This window comes from Mustela putorius, unplaced genomic scaffold, assembly GCF_011764305.1.
Source record: "Mustela putorius furo isolate JIRA1106 unplaced genomic scaffold, ASM1176430v1.1 tig00000095_pilon_pilon_pilon, whole genome shotgun sequence".
Lineage (NCBI taxonomy): Eukaryota > Metazoa > Chordata > Mammalia > Carnivora > Mustelidae > Mustela > Mustela putorius.
Window position 1 is genome coordinate 23,465,438 of NW_025421280.1, and position 15,884 is coordinate 23,481,321.

Here is a 15,884-nt window from a genome sequence, read left to right on the forward strand (position 1 = left end):
CCGTAGTACACGATCATGATATATCCTCCATTTATTTAATATTTAATTTCTCTCAATTTGTTGTTTTCTGTGTAGTAGTCAGGATATCTTTTTTAATTTTAATTTTTTAGTTTTAAAAATATTTTATTCATTTGAGAGAGAAAGAAAGATCAGAAGCGGGTGGGAAAGATAGAGGAAGAAGCAGACTCCCCACTAAGCAGGGAGCCTAATGTGGGGCTCAGATGATCTCAGCCTGAGGCAGCTGCTTAACTGAGCCACCCAGGCACCCTCGGGATATCTTTTATTAAAGTTACTCTTAGAAGTTTTGAAGAAAATGACACTGTATGTGATATATATTTTTTTAAGATTTTATTTATTTATTTGAGAGAGAGATAGGGAGAGAGAGCATGAGTGAGGGGAAGGGCAGAGAGAGAAGCAGACTCCCCGTGGAGCTGGGAGGCCGATGTGGGACTCAATCTCGAGACTCCACGATCATGACCTGAGCCGAAGGCAGTCGTCCAACCAACTGAGCCACCCAGGCATCCCTGTATGTGATATTTTTAAAAAATCTTCCAATTGTTTTTGCTAGCATGTGGAAATATAGTTGTGTTTTAATAATTTGCCTGGAGTTCAACAACCTTGCTAATTCATTTACTACTTTTAAAAAAAGATTTATTTATTTATTTATTTATTTGACAGAGAGAGAGAGAGAGAGAGAGAGGTGTACCATAAGTAGGCTGAGAGGCAGGCAGAGAGAGGGGGAGCCCTGAAGTGGGACTTGATCCTGAGACCCTGAGATCATGACCTGAGCTGAAGGCAGAGGCTTAACATACTGAGCCACCCAGGCGCCCCTCATGTACTAATTTTAATAGTTTATTTCCTCTGTGTATAGTTGTTTCCTGCAATGAGTGTTGTTACTATTTCTTTATGATCCTTGTGTTCTTAATTTTTTTTCTTGACTCATTGCACAATACTGGCTAGTAGCAGCAATAACAGGCATTCGTAATTCTGCCCTATCTCAAGAGAATTTTGTTTGTGGCAGGTTTTGTTTTGTTTTGTAGATAACCTTTGTCAGATAAAGGATCCTCCCATCCTATTTTGTTAGGATGCCCCCCCCCCCCAACCACCCAGGCCTTTTTGATTCTATTGAGATGAGCTTTTAGTTTCCCTACTTAATCTGTTAATGTAGTGAATACATTGATAGATTGTTCTAAGACGTTATTAGCCAGCCCAGTTCAAGATGTATCTTTTCTGCATTGCTTGATTTGATTTGTTAATGTTTATTGTAGGATTTTTTTCACTTAAGTTAGGAGTCAGGAGATTATGGCTCAAGGTCAAATTCAGCCTACAGTCTATTTTTGTATAATTTATGAGCCAGGGGGCACCTGGGTGGCTCAGTTGATTAAGCCTGTATCTTCGGCTCAGGTTGTGATGTCAGGATCCTTGAGGTCAAGCCACGAATTGAGCTCCTCCTCAGCCGGGAGTCTCCTTGTCCCTGTCCCTTTGCTCCTCCCCCCTGCTTGTGTTCTCTCTGTCTCTCTGTCTCTCTCTCTAACGGATAAATAAACCTTTAAAAATTTTTTTTGAACTAAGAATGTCTTCCACATTTTAAAATAATTGACAGAAAAGGAGAAAAACTTTTCATGGCAGGTGACGTACACTATTGAAATTTCAGTGTCTATAAATAAAGTTTATTGTAACCCAGACACACTCATTCATTTGTGTGTTGTCTGTGGGAGCTTTCTTACTATAATGGCAGGGTTGAGTCCAGGAAGTTTTTGCTTTGCACCGTAGTTCAGGACCGTAAAAATGGCCATGCAGGCAAAGCAAAGTTAATAATCAGTTGGAAAAATTAGGATTGTTTTGTGATCTTTAAAAACTTTAAAAGATCTCTTAGGGTAAAGTTAATATTTAGTACACTGTAATTCAAAACATTAAAAACATGGAGAATTGAAATGTTTTATTTGTTTCGAAAAAACCTACAAGGAATAATTTGAACAGTATCAGGCTTCTTCTTACCATATAACTTGTGATGTGGAGTGGGCATCTTTTCTGTATCTTTTCTACTCCTTTCTAAGTTTAGATCAGCTTCCAACATTTTATCCTTTGTGTTTTCATTGCCACGGAGTATCTTCAGAGTTCTTCTTCTTTTTTTTTTTAAGATTTTTTTTTTTTAAATTTGACAGAGAGAGATCAGAAGTAAGCAGAGAGGCAGGCAGAGAGAGAGAGGGAGGAGGAAGCAGGCTCCCTGCCGAGGGAAGAGCCTGATGTGGGACTCGATCCCAGGACCCTGAGATCATGACCTGAGCCAAAGGCAGAGGCTTAACCCACTGAGCCACCCGGATGCTCCGTCAGAGTTCTAATGTGCGACTTCTTGCCAGCATCACCTCCTCTAAGGCATTTTCATTTTTTTCACCAAACCATTGTCCTCATTTGTGGAGATAAGCTTACCCTCACAGTTCCTCTGGCAGCATATCCAGACACTCTGTTGAATGGTGGTAGTGTCAGCATTCCCCCAGTGAGCTATTTTTTCTGTGACTACATTTACGTTTGATTTGAATTTCACTTTGAATTACTACTTTTTGATTCTTTGTTGCACATTCATTTTTGTAGGCCAGTTCTTTCAATTATTCATTTTTGTTTTTTGTAAAATACCACATGGGTTTATCATTGGGAGATGAGGAGGCAACACCACCATTTATGCAGGAACTGAGTAACAGATGCCCGGTGACCAGTCACCAACAGGCTTTGAAGAAGTGATGTGAAGGGCACCTGGGTTAAGCGTCTGACTCTTGATCTTGGTCATGATCTCAGGGTTGTGAGATTGAGCCCCGCCTAGGGGGCTCCTCTCTCAGCGGGGAGTCTGCTTGGAATTGTCTCTCTGCCTCTCCCATCCCCCTCCCTCTCCTCTAAAATAAATAAAATCTTAAAAAGAAAAAGAAAAGAAGTGATGTGATAGGTAATTGATCTCCATGTGCACCTGTTAATTTATATAGTGAAGAGCTAACAGCAAATTTTGTACTTCATGCGATTACTCGTGGTTAATATACCATGGTGACTGAAACTTGAACCATGTTATTGGGGAGTGGCGTTATTTAACTAAATCATGGTAACTGAAATTTGTGCATGTTAGAACCACGTAAAGCAAGGACTGCCTATAATTGTGACAAAGTGTATGGACCACAGAATTTAAATGGTTTACTCTCTGTCTCTGTACAGAAAATGTTTGCTGACCCCTGAAATAAGTTTGTAAGTTTATATTGGCTTATAATTTTCCATTATTGGGTTCTTCTTGTCTGGTTTTGTAGCAGGTACATATTATCAATAATCATATAAACAATACCAAATATGTAAAACACATACAATGTTCCACGCCCTATTTTCTATATTAACAGATTCAGAAAGTAGTTAATACTGTTACCCTAACTAACATTTGAGGAGACTGAAGCAAAAAGGTGAAGAAACTTGCTCAGGGTCACAGAGATACTAAGTGGTAGAAACCAATTTTGAAACTCTGACGGTCTGGCTGGAATGTGGGCCTCTAATCAGTGCATTATATTTGTTAACCTCATAAAATGATTTGATGAGAATTCTTCTATTTTCTAGAGTTTGTGTTAGATTGGAGTTACCTGCACCTTGAATATTGGTTAGAACTCCTATAAAATCTGGGGGGTGGGGATGTAAGACTTAAAAATAATTGTTTCAAGGGCGCCTGTGTGGCTCAGTGGGTTAAGCCACTGCCTTCAGCTCAGGTCATGATCTCAGGGGCTTGGGACCGAGTCCCGCATCGGGCTCTCTGCTCAGCAGGGAGCCTGCTTCCCTCTATCTCTCTGCCTGCCTCTCCGTCTACTTGTGATCTCTCTCTGTCAAATAAATAAATAAAATCTTAAAAAAAAATAATTGTTTCAATTCTTTAATTGATTTGGGACTATTTAGGTTTTCTGTTTATTATAAAATTTTGGATCAGTTATTGTAATATATTCTCTTTTAGAAACTGGTCATTTTTTTTTAGTTTTTTTTTTTTTTTTAAGTAATCTTTCACGCACTGTGGGGCTCAAACTCAAAATCCCAAGATCAAGAGTCCTATGCTCCACCGACTGAGGCAGCCGGGCACCACCGACTGAGGCAGCCGGGCACCCTGGAATTAGTCTTTTTCATCTGATTTTTTATATTTGTTGGCATAGCTGTTGATAATCTTTTTTTCCTCTGCCATATTTGTAGCATTATTCTTTTCCTTCCTAAAATTGTTCATTTATGCCCTCTTTTCTTTTTTGGTCAAAGGTTTGTTGACTTTATTACTCCTCAAAGAGGACTTTTGCTTTGTTGATCTTCTCTTTTCTTTCTTGGCGCCTTTTTTTGGCTCAAGGTTTTATTTCCTTTCTTTGGTTTTCTTCAGATTTATTTTTACCTAACTCTTTAAGATGGGTCTTAAGACTGACTAACTTATATCCTTCTTTTTCTAATAAAAGCACTTAAGGCTGGAGACTTCCTCAAATTCTCTCTTTAAGTATATTCCACAAGCTTTGCTATGTAGTATTTTTGCTATTATTCAGTTCTGAGTGTTTTTTCATTTCTATTTTGATGAGTTATTTGCCATGTGTTTTAAAATTTCCCAGTAAATTTTTGAAAAATTCAGGTTTTTGTTTCTAGCTTACTTAATGATGTTTCCTAAATGCATATTGTATAATAATGGTTTTTTAAATAAAGTTTTTATTTAAGTTCCAGTTAGTTAACACAGTGTGATATTTGTTTCAGGTGTGCAGTAGAATGATTTAACACTTACACGCAACACCTGGTGCTTATCACAACAGGTGTACTCCTTCGTCCCCATCACCTATCTCACCCATCCCTCCACTCAGCTCCTCTCTGGTAACCACCAGTTTGTTCTCTTAAAACAATAATTTTTAAAATTTGAGATTTGTCTTATGTCCTAGCATACATTTATTTTACAAATGAAATGTCCTGTGTGTGCCAAAAAAGTGTCTTTTCCAGTGTACTCTGTAGTTCCAATAGCTGAAACTTGTATATTGAGTTGTTCAGACATTTTATGTCCTTACTGATTTTTGTCTACACGATGTGTCAGTTACTGAGGGAGGTGTATTGCAGTATCCCCCTATGAAGGAGGACCCATCTGTTTCTCCTCATTAACGGTAGTTTAATTATGTTTGTGTTTAATTTTTAGTGAAGTATAGTTGATACACAATGTCACATTAGTTTTGGCTGTACAACTAGTGATTGGACCAGTTTTTACGTTAGGCTGTGCTCACCACAAGTGTAGTTACCATCTGTCCCCATACGGTGCTGTTACAACATTATTGACTATAGTCCCTGTGCTCCTGTATTCCCTTTTATTCCCATGACTTAACTCGTATCATATCTGGAAGCCTGTATTCCAGCCTGGAAGCATGGAAACCCACCCCCACTTCCCTTTCACCCATTTTGCCCATTTACCAGTATTAAATATTAATCTTGTATATTCCTAACAGAGTCTCTCTATCCCTTCTATCGCCCTCCACTGGCAAGCATGAGTTTGTTCTCTGAATTTATAGGTCTCTTTCCGCATTTTTGTTGTTGTTGTTGTTTTGTTTTTGGATTCCACATAAAAGTGAAGTCATATGGTATTTGTCTTTCTCTATCTGACTTAATTCACTTAACCTAATGCCCTCTAGGTCCATCCATGTTGTTGCAGATGGCAAGAGCTCATCCTTTTTCATGGCTGAGTAATACGAAATTTTGTGTGTGTGCGTGCATGTGTATATGTGTACGTATCACATCATCTTCATCCGTTCAGCTGTTGTTTGCCTCTTGGAATGCTTCCATATCTTGGCTGTTAGAAATAATGCTGCAGTAAACATAGGGATGTATATGCCTTTTTGAATTAGTATTTTTGTTTTGGATGAAATGTTATGTTTTTAAAATAGCCATGTTGCTAGGTTCACACAAGGTTAGTATTTAATATTGGTAAATGAAAAAATACTGGTAAGTCATAGCAGATTGAACTTGTCACTTTATTTCTAATGGATTTTTTGCTTAGAGTCTCTCTCTCTCTCTCTCTCTCTCTCTCACACACACACACACACACACTGACCCCCAACTGCTACGAGTGTTAGCAAGGGCCATAGCATATAGGAGCCACCTCTCCTAGGGATGTCTGGGATTACATCCCTTCCCTTCACGTGGCTCTCAGCCAGTGACTGCCTGATGAGGGTTACAAAAACCTGGCTCCCTTACCTCATGGTGGGATTGGCTCTGTGGTGTGATAGTGCATTATAGCTTCCCAGACAGGAGACGTAGGCAAACCTTTAGCTGAAACCATAGTTTTGCTGCTCTTCCCTCCCTTACAGATTCCTCCTGAAGGCACTTGTATAGAACCCCTGTCAGGCTCTACTTCTAAAAAACTCTATCTAATAACCACCCACCTTCTCAAAAAGGGAGAATTTGATCTCTTTCTAGTGTTAAGTGTTATAAATTCTGTCTTATGTTTAATTTCAATGAACTTTGTCTTCAAGTAGGTTGTTGATTAATTGAGTAGCTCTCAATTGTGGGTGCCCTTCAGAATCAACACTTAAGGGGCGCCTGGGTGGCTCAGTGGGTTAAGCTGCTGCCTTCAGCTCAGGTCATGATCTCAGGGTCCTGGGATCGAGTCCCGCATCCGGCTCTCTGCTCAGCAGGGAGCCTGCTTCCCTCTCTCTCTCTGCCTGCCTCTCTGTCTACTTGTGATCTCTCTCTGTCAAATAAATAAGTAAAATCTTAAAAAAAAAAAAATCAACACTTAAAAACTGAAATTGTTCCCCTCAGTCCCTGAATGATTCTGATCCTGTGGCATTTCACTTTGACTCAGATCTTTACTTCTGTTTCAGGTAAAATGTTAAAAATGATGCTAATTATTAACGTGAAAGATTCCTTTGGTTTTTACTTTGCTTGTTCAGTTTTCACTTAGTGTTACTATTTTTACTTCTAGGCTTTTTTTTTTTTTTACCCCCTTCCCTCATTTGAAAGCATCCATAAGGCACTTTTATGTTAAAGGCAAGTTATTTACTACCACCACTAAGGTCTTTATACAAAATGCCTGCTAACTACTGCTGTAGAGTTTGTGCTTTCTTCTCTCCTGCTCAGAAGAGCAGGGCTGCTCTACCCCAATGCTGATCTGTGCCCAGGACCCACAGTGAAAGAGCCAGAAGGGTCCTTCAACTAGGCAGGTGTCAAATCCAGCAAGAGAAGGCTGTGTCATGATACGGAACAGAGCACACTCAGTAGGATGAATGCGCAGCTGAGATCCACCCAGGTGTCACTATTGTACTAGATGCCCAGGATAAAAGGTGGAAAAGATGTGTCCCTGCCATCTAGGAACTCCCAAGTCCAGTGGGATTCTGGAGGAGACACACATTATATGTGTCTGTGATAAATAATTGCAGAATTAATCAGCACAGATCCTCATTCTCCTCTTAATTCAGTCTTTCATTTTACTTTATGTTCACTGACATCTTAAACAATAAAATAGAGCACGCTCTGGCTCTGAGCTTAAGAGAGACACTTCACTTGGCTCGATGGAGAGATTTTTTTTTTCTTAAACAGTTCTCAAGAGCTGGGTGCTGATGAAGTGTGAATACTTTTTCTCTTCACCCAATTTCCCCAACACTAGGTAATACTAAAATTACACAGTATATTTACTACCTGACAGACATATGTGAGCTGGTACGATGGAGATTTCACATTTTAATAACTACAAAATATGTTTTATACAGTGATGCTAACATGACGGTGGTAGCTTATCTCTTCAACAAAATGCTGTTTGTTTCGGCCATATTGCATCATGTTGTTGTGCTTTTCTAGAAGCAGAGGGCTATTTTTATTGCCTGCCTAATAATGATAAGATGACCAGCATGGAGAGCTGGCTTGTATGCTTACTTCTTGTTGGCTTTCTTTTCATGATTGCGGACAACTTGATTGCTCTGGCATAAAGCTATGTTTGGAAAGGAAGAAATGAGGTGAATATGCTAGTTAATGGTGACCCTTCAGCCTTGAATATATTTATTCTTTTTCTAGTTCTGAAGAATTTTTTGTAGTTTTAGCATCTCTGATTAATTTCAAATTAGACCTACTTGTTTTTTGTTGGCTTTTGGTTGGTTGGTTGGTTGGTTGGTTTTTAAAGCAGGCTCCATGCCCCATGTGGAGCCCACTGCGGGGCTTGACCTCATGACCCTGGGATCTAGACCTGAGCTGAGATCAAGAGTCGACGCTTAACCCACTGAGCCACTCAGGCGCCCCAGACCTACTTTTTTTTTTTTTTTTTTAAGATTTAAAAAAATTTGTTGGTGAGAGAGAGACCTAGCACGTGTGCACAAGCAGGGGGAGTGGCAGGCAGAGGGAGAAGTAAGGAGCCCAACTTGGGACTTGATCTTAGGACTCTGGGATCACAACCTGAGGTGAAGGCAGACAGCCTATGGAGCCACAAAGGTGTTCCTACTTTTAATTAACTTTGGTCATACCATCTTAGAATTCTGTTCAGCTAGCCCCTTTGTTTTGTTGTTTTTTGTTGTTTTAGCCATCTTATGTAAAGTAATTGACCAAGAGAAGATACACACATTGCTTAGACATGGTCCTTCCCCTTTGGGATCTAGCAGTTATGGGAGCCACTGGTACCTACAACTAACTACAGTACAGATTATACTGTACTGTTACTGTAGAAATACAGGTGAGCTGTTAGTTCTCAATGGTACCGGGAGAACAGATCTCAGAATGGAATCACAGAAAAGGTGATGGTTGATTATAGTTGATTTCAAGACTCTTGACAAGTGAGGAAGGAGTGAAGAGGATTTGTAGTGTGGAGAGCAGTGTGAGCAAGGCCGTGTGGTAATAATGTCAGTGATAGGCTCCTAAGATGGCAGCTGGTCCTGTGTTCACTAAAGTACAGGGAGAGCCTCCAGGGTAAACTGCTGATGGCTGTGGTAGGTCCTAGGTCTGGGTTCTATAGGATTATGTGACCTGGATATCACCCAAAGGAGTTTGGAGTGTTTTTTCCTAATAGGGATTGGGGTCCTTTTAAATCGGCTCAGATTTTTTCCCCCTGATCTTCAGGACTCCTCCCAATTGCTGTACTTTAAGAAGAAAAAGTAAGGCAAAAAAGAAAAATAGATTTGGAAGTATGGTGATGTCATTGTGTCAGATAAAACAGAAACTATAAAAATCCAAGATTTTGTCATCCTGCTTGTGTTTCTGGTGTTTGCTGGGTCTCCCCTTAGCCTGATCCTCAGTCTAGCTTTATTTATAAATGACTTGTTTCTTCTGGTTCCTTTTTTTTGTTAACTATTAAAGTGAGGGAATTGGAATCTAGATTATTTGAACTGGTGTTTTTATAAAAGCCTTTAGAGATCTTCAGTGTTTAGAAATAATTTTTTGGGTAGGTGTAGGGAAACTCTGAATGTGTTTGGTTCTTAATTAGACTGAGGAAGGATAAGTGGGATGAATAGTAACTTTTTTTTTAAAGATTTATTTATTTGTTGGAGAGAGGAGAGAGAGAGAGCAGGAACATGGGGAGTGGCAGGCAGAGGGAGAAACAGACTCCATGCTGGGCAAGGAGCCTGATGTGGGACTCGATCCCAGGGCCCTGAGATCATGATCTGAGCTGAAGGCAGATGCTTAATTGAGCCACCCAGGTGTCCCTGAATGGTAACATTTTTAAAAAACCCATTTTTTTTCCCCACAATTTGGGGGCAATAGGTATTGAGAATCATCCTAAGATTGACTTTTTTTTTTTAATTGAAATAAAATTGAAGAGTCGCTCTTAAGGATGGTTAGAGCAGAAACTTAAGTGCTGTGTCATTGTCGCCTCTTGGCTTGGCGCACATTACCAGACTTCAGCAGACATCATGCTGAGTGGATCACATGGCTAACAGTGGGAGGTATCTGGTGTAGATGATTCTTCTTGGAGAAATAGGTTTAAATTCACTGGGACAGAAATGTGGCAGGCAGGTGCCTGTTTAGAGGTCCAAAATGCATTTGATCAGGACTGAACACAGACTGCCTGCATAGTTCCTGTAAGTGCGCAAGCTAGGCATTGGGACTTGGGCTACAAGGTTTTATGTATGTGAATATGTGTGTGCATGTGTGTGCTGTGTTTGTATGTTTCGAGGACAGAGTTCCATAAAACTGCATAGGGAAAAGGAGCTCTTTGTTTTTGGGACTACATGGAAGTAAAACCCACGTGCTCTTCTATATAGGAATGTCACTGGGCAATGGCCTCAGCTATTCTAGTAATCAAGGGCTTTCTCCTGTTGCAATCCTGTGATGAACAGGACAAGTGGTGGTTCTGAACGGAACCCTGTGGAGCCTGCAAATACCATCCGTTCATAATAGTACAGCTGTTGTCCTTGAAGTGTGTAGGGAGGTACCTGGGGGTGGAAACTTAATATATTCGGCAGGGGTTTGGGGCTTATTGCTAGGATAATCAAGACATTGCTGAGCTGTGCCTTTGCCATTCTGGTTCTGGGGAAGAGGAGATATTCCGATTAGCCTCAGGGATCGCATGTGCCTGTGAGCTCTGTAAGATGGTAGCTGATTCCCATACAGGAATCAGCTGTATGGGAATAAAAATCGGTTTTTTACAAGTAGAAATTGGTTTTACTTTGAATGAAATACCGTTCTGATTGAAAGTATAAATCAAACTAGTTTTCTAGTTAAATAAATTGAAAGCAGAACACAGAAACCAGACAAATAAGGGTCAGCTTGCTGTGTAATAGACCTCTGAAAGGAATTGATTAACACCAATCTGAGGGGGCGCCTGGGTGGCTCAGTTGGTTAAGTATCTGCCATCACCTTGGGTCATGATCCCAGGATGATGGGATTGAGTGCTGCGTCCAGCTCACTGCTCAGTAGGGAGCCTGCTTCTCCCTCTGACTTCTCCCCTCTCGTGCTCTCTCCCATTCTCGCTCTCTTTCTCAATAAATAAATAAAATCTTAAAAACAACAACAGCAAAAAACCGATCTGAGGAATAGAGTCCCCTGTTAGTAACTGAAGATTTGCTAGGCAAACTTAAAAAATCTCATGTTGAATATGAAATCGTTACGATGCAGGCTATACCACCAACATGTCAGATTATAAATGGTCTCTGGAACTGGCTGGGATGCTGGGTTTCTTCCAAGCCTGAGGAACAAGCACTTCATTTTGGTCCCAGCACTTTCACTAATGTCCTGGGATAGCAGCTTAGTGTTGGCCTCAGAATTCTCTGCCGTTTAGATCAGTCATGCCAAAAAAAAAAAAAAAGGAAGAAAATATGAGCCCCATGGATCTTTTTAGTTCTATATCTTGTCCATAATTCACCCCTCTATCCCCACTGCCCAAAAAAACTGATAGAATATTAATCATGAAGAAAATTTAAGTGAGCATTATGAGCAGTCTTCTCCCCCTTTTTAAAAAAAAATTTATTTATTTATTTGACAGAGAGATCACAAATAGAGAGGCAGGCAGAGAGAGAGGGGGAAGCAGGCTCCCTGCTGAGCAGAGAGCCCAATGCGGGGCTCGATCCCAGGACCCTGAGATCATGACCTGAGCTCAAGGCAGAGGCTTCTCCAACTGAACCACCCAGGTGCCCCAGTCTTCTGCTGTTTTCAGCATTATTATTAAATGTTTATTTACTAAGTTGGTTATTTGGAACTCAGAAGCATTTCCCTTAGATACAGTGTTGTAAACAATAATTTCATTTTTCAATTAGTCCAGGTAACTGTGAGGAAAATTTTTTTCTTTCTTCTAAAACTAACAGGAGGTAATATTTTAAAAGAGCTTGCCTTTGACGTTGTATAACTTCCCTTTCTTTGACATCCTAGGACTCTGGGACCACATATCCTCTCTCTATTTTGATACCTTATCCAGATCTGCTTTGTTCCCTGAAATGTTCTGTGTTGCTAAGTTAGTATTCTTCTCCCTTTTCACACTAAAACCAAAAACCTTAAATACTTTGCATGGAATTGATCTCTGGGATTAAGAGGAAAGTTAACTTGATAAGAACTGAACTCACACTAAGGTAGAATGATGGGCCTTCTGGGGTATAAGTCCCTTTACCCCCTTTGAAATTGTGAAACAGGATTCTTTTTTTTTTTTTTAAAAGATTTTATTTATTTATTTGACAGACAGAGATCACAAGTAGGCAGAAAAGCAGGCAGAGAGAGAGGGAAGCAGGCTCCCCGCAGAGCAGAGAGCCCGATGCGGGGCTCGATCCCAGGACCCTGGGATCATGACCCGAGCTGAAGGCAGAGGCTTTAACCCACTGAGCCACCCAGGTGCCCCGTGAAACAGGATTCTACACTTTTATTTTATTTTTACACTTCTAAAAAAGAGAATGCTGACTACCACAAATAATCTTGGTACAGTTTTGGCAAATGTGACAGAGTGAAATGAAAATGTGACAGTGGCTGTGCAGAGTGTCTCACTATGTTGGTGGGAATTAGGCTTCTGTTTCTCTTTTTCATCATGAGTTTTCTTGCTCCACTTTAGCTTCAGAGGAGTACCTTTGGGAGGGTGGAGGGTCCAGGTCCAGGAAGTAGATCCTGGAGGACAAAGGCAGCAACAGGCCATTTGCAGACTAGATTGCTAATGGTAATTTCTCATCAGACACAATCAACACAGATCTGGAGTGAGTGACTGACTATAGGTAAGACTGACCTAACATTTTCTGTTTTTTTTTTGTTTTTTTTTTTTTAAGATTTTATTTATTTATTTGACAGAGGGAGACACAGCGAGAGAGGGAACACAAGCAGGGGGATTGGGAGAGGGAGAACCAGGCTTCTCACTGAGCAGGGAGCCCGATGCAGGACTTGATCCTAGTACCCCAGGATTATGACTTGAGTCAAAGGCAGATGCCTAAGGGTTGAGCCACTCAGGCGCCCCTGACTTAATATTTTCAAGAGGAATTTTGGGACCTTGAGAAGTTGCCCATACTTCTTTGTATTTAAATTAATTGTGAACACCAGTCTCTATAAACCTAGAAAATCGTTCAGTAACTAATTCCAGAGTGTGTAATCTAAAGTAAACCATACAACAGAGGAGATGCTTTGTGAGCTCATCATATCTTATTTACTCCGCATGAGTACATGGCTATTAATAGTCAGAGGCTAGTCAGGAGCCCAAAATTCTGTTCTGTGCTTCATCATCTTGTCATGTCATTATTTCTTGTCTTCTTTCACATATTTTCAAAACTCTTCTCAACAGATAGTTTCACTTCAGGCATGTAGTCAGAATGAAAGATCAGATGTCCAAAGTGCTATGCTTGAAAACTGTGTGTTCTCTTGGTGCCTGGTTAAATAATATGAGGCTTATTTTTTGGCAGAGTGGTGTCAAGTCTCCTTTGATGTTAGCCAGAACTGGGTGGAGTTTCTTAAGCTCCAGTCAGATTTGCTCAAGCAGGGCACTGTGCAGTGATGAGTTTTTTAGTCTTTCTCTTTGCCAAAAAGCTTTTGCCTTTTAATAAATCTGCACCCAGTTATAATTGGGAGTACTTGACATATAAAAATCAGGCATGCACATTGAGGATCTGTGTGCAGTTTATTTCTAATTTAAGTGATGAATCTAAATTATAAGCGCTTATAGAATAATCAACCTCAGGAATCATTTAACATACCACTCTCATTTTACAGATTAGGGAACTCAGCCCCTGAACGTGACTCACAGGAAGCTTTAGAACTGGTGCCTCAGTGAGGCATAGAAACTTCTGTACCTAGCTTTTTTTTTTTTTTTTTTGCCTCCCAGAAACAAAGCCTTTTAAAGGTAAAACTTTTTTACAGATAAGAAAGGTGTAGTAGATGCCACAACGTGGATGGAACTAGAGGGTATTATGCTTAGCAAAATAAGTCAGTCAGAGAAAGAACTCCCTGATAGGAGGAAGTGGAGATGCAACGTGGGAGGTTTGGCGGGGGGGGGGGGGGTGTAGGAATAAATGAAACAAGATAGGATGGGGAGGGAGACAAACCATAAGAGACTCTTAGTCTCATAAAACAAACTGAGGGTTGCTGGGGGAGGGAGAGGGTGGTTGGGTTATGGACATTGGGGAGGGTATGTGCTATGGTGAGTGCTGTGAAGTGTGTAAACCTGGTGATTCACAGACCTGTACCCCTGGGGCTAATAATTCATTATATGTTAATAAAAAATTAAAAAATAAAAAAAAATAAGAAGATGAAAAGAACCTGGGTCCTTGAAAGTCATTGAGTTACTGAATTGATCAGCCATGATATTGCCTTCTCCTGGGACTCCTGTAATGGAGGATAATAAATGCTTATTTTTATTGGGGGGGGGAAGGAATAGTATAAATAGTCAAGAAGAGATCATTTCTTTTTAGTAGGTAGTCCTCATTCATAAGAGTACATTTTTGGACCTTCCTGAATATCCAGATTTGAGAGTAACATTTTGCCATACCCTTATGTCCATAAATTACATAACTCAACATTTTAAGGCATAACTGAATATTAAGTGACCTTAAATGGTTCTGTGAGTGTGGGATGAAATTCACCCATTGAATTCATTAAAATCAATTCCAAAACACTGGCAAAACCGGTTTAACAAACCTGTAGAACACTTACTTAATTTGTTATACTTGTATATATTTTAGAATAGAATAACTATAAAATTGAATCATCTGTTTAATTTATTGAAAACTGGGGCTTCCTGGATAAAAGCCAGTACTTCACTTTCCATAAGTAAATTGTGTGTGTGTGTGTGTGTGTGTAAATCATATTTCTATTTATATGTAGTGACAAGAAAGGAATATCTTCGCTGTGTTGAGATACAGTTGCTGGGTGGTTGGCTAGATGCACTCTGAGCCAAATGACCTTCCTGCTTTCCAGCTGCCTAATTTTCTATCAGTTTTACCTTCTTAGGCTGAATTTAAGCCACTATTCATAGTCCATGAAACACATGTCAGCCCAGGAAGTGGTTTGGGAGGTTGGGGTGGGGGTAAAGAGGGAAAGATTACGGTGGATAAAGAGCTACCCTTTGAGAATATGCACTCAGGTAAATGAGATTGGAAAGATATTGTTGGTTCTGTCTGCATTTTCACCTGTGTCCTAAATTAGGGAGTTTGAGTGGATTACATGGAAGAAGTGTCCTAGGTATGTATTATGGAAAAAATGGAGCTTCTGTTAGGGATGGTACAGATACCCTTTCAAATGTTCTTTGACCTTGAAACTGTTTAATTATAGACATCCTTTATTATTTTTGGTTCATAATGGGTTTCAAATGCTAACTGTTAATAATAGTTAACATAAAAAAGGGAAAAAGCAGTTACTTTTTATGGAACTTATTGACATTAAATTTGTCAGGCTTTTAAAAAGTTCTTTAATGAGTCATTTTTCAGCATTTTTCCTGGCAGGATCTGGAGAGACAATCATACTTTACGTGTAAAGTAGCCTGGGTGGCATATAGAGTAGGGAGTGTCCATCCATATTCATGTGTTGTAAATGGGTTGTATATGTGCTGCTCCGTACTGATGACTGTGATAGGAACTCATGTGTGGAGACAAAGTTGAAGATAGAATCACTGTACTCCTTGGTGTGTATTTCTTTTTCCTTAATAAATTTAGCTGGAGAGAGGTAGACAGTGGAGGACAGTTTTAAAGAAGAGCCTTTAAAGATGGCTCGAATCTACTAGTAGATTCTGGCTTTTAAAAATCTGGGTTGAGGAAAGACTGTGTATTAGTTGAGATTCTTTGCTTGCAAGCAGTAGATTGACTAAATTAGGAGAAAGAAAGATGGAAGGTTGCTCACTTAGACTCGAGAAAGAAGACAACCAGGGCAACTGAACTGCCGCGAGGTGGGTCTTCCATTATGAGATACTCCTTTTCCAACCATCTTCTTCCTGGTCATGTGTCCAACACCACTGGGGTGGCTATTAGTGAATATCGGTGGAGATAAGGAAGAAT

General features: G+C 40.0%; 1 protein-coding gene across 17 annotated transcripts in view; it reads left to right on the top strand.

The window, feature by feature from the left end:
- MAP4 (microtubule associated protein 4) overlaps positions 1–15,884 on the top strand; it is a 196,743-nt gene that overhangs the window by 53,590 nt on the left and 127,269 nt on the right. The window contains exon 1 of one of the 17 annotated variants that reach the window (XM_013060479.2): positions 9,914–10,016. The exons of the other annotated variants lie outside the window; for them this stretch is intronic. The gene's annotated coding sequence lies outside the window, so the exon portion shown is untranslated. Of the gene's footprint in view, positions 1–9,913; positions 10,017–15,884 lie in introns of those variants that run through there. 17 annotated transcript variants of the gene reach the window in all.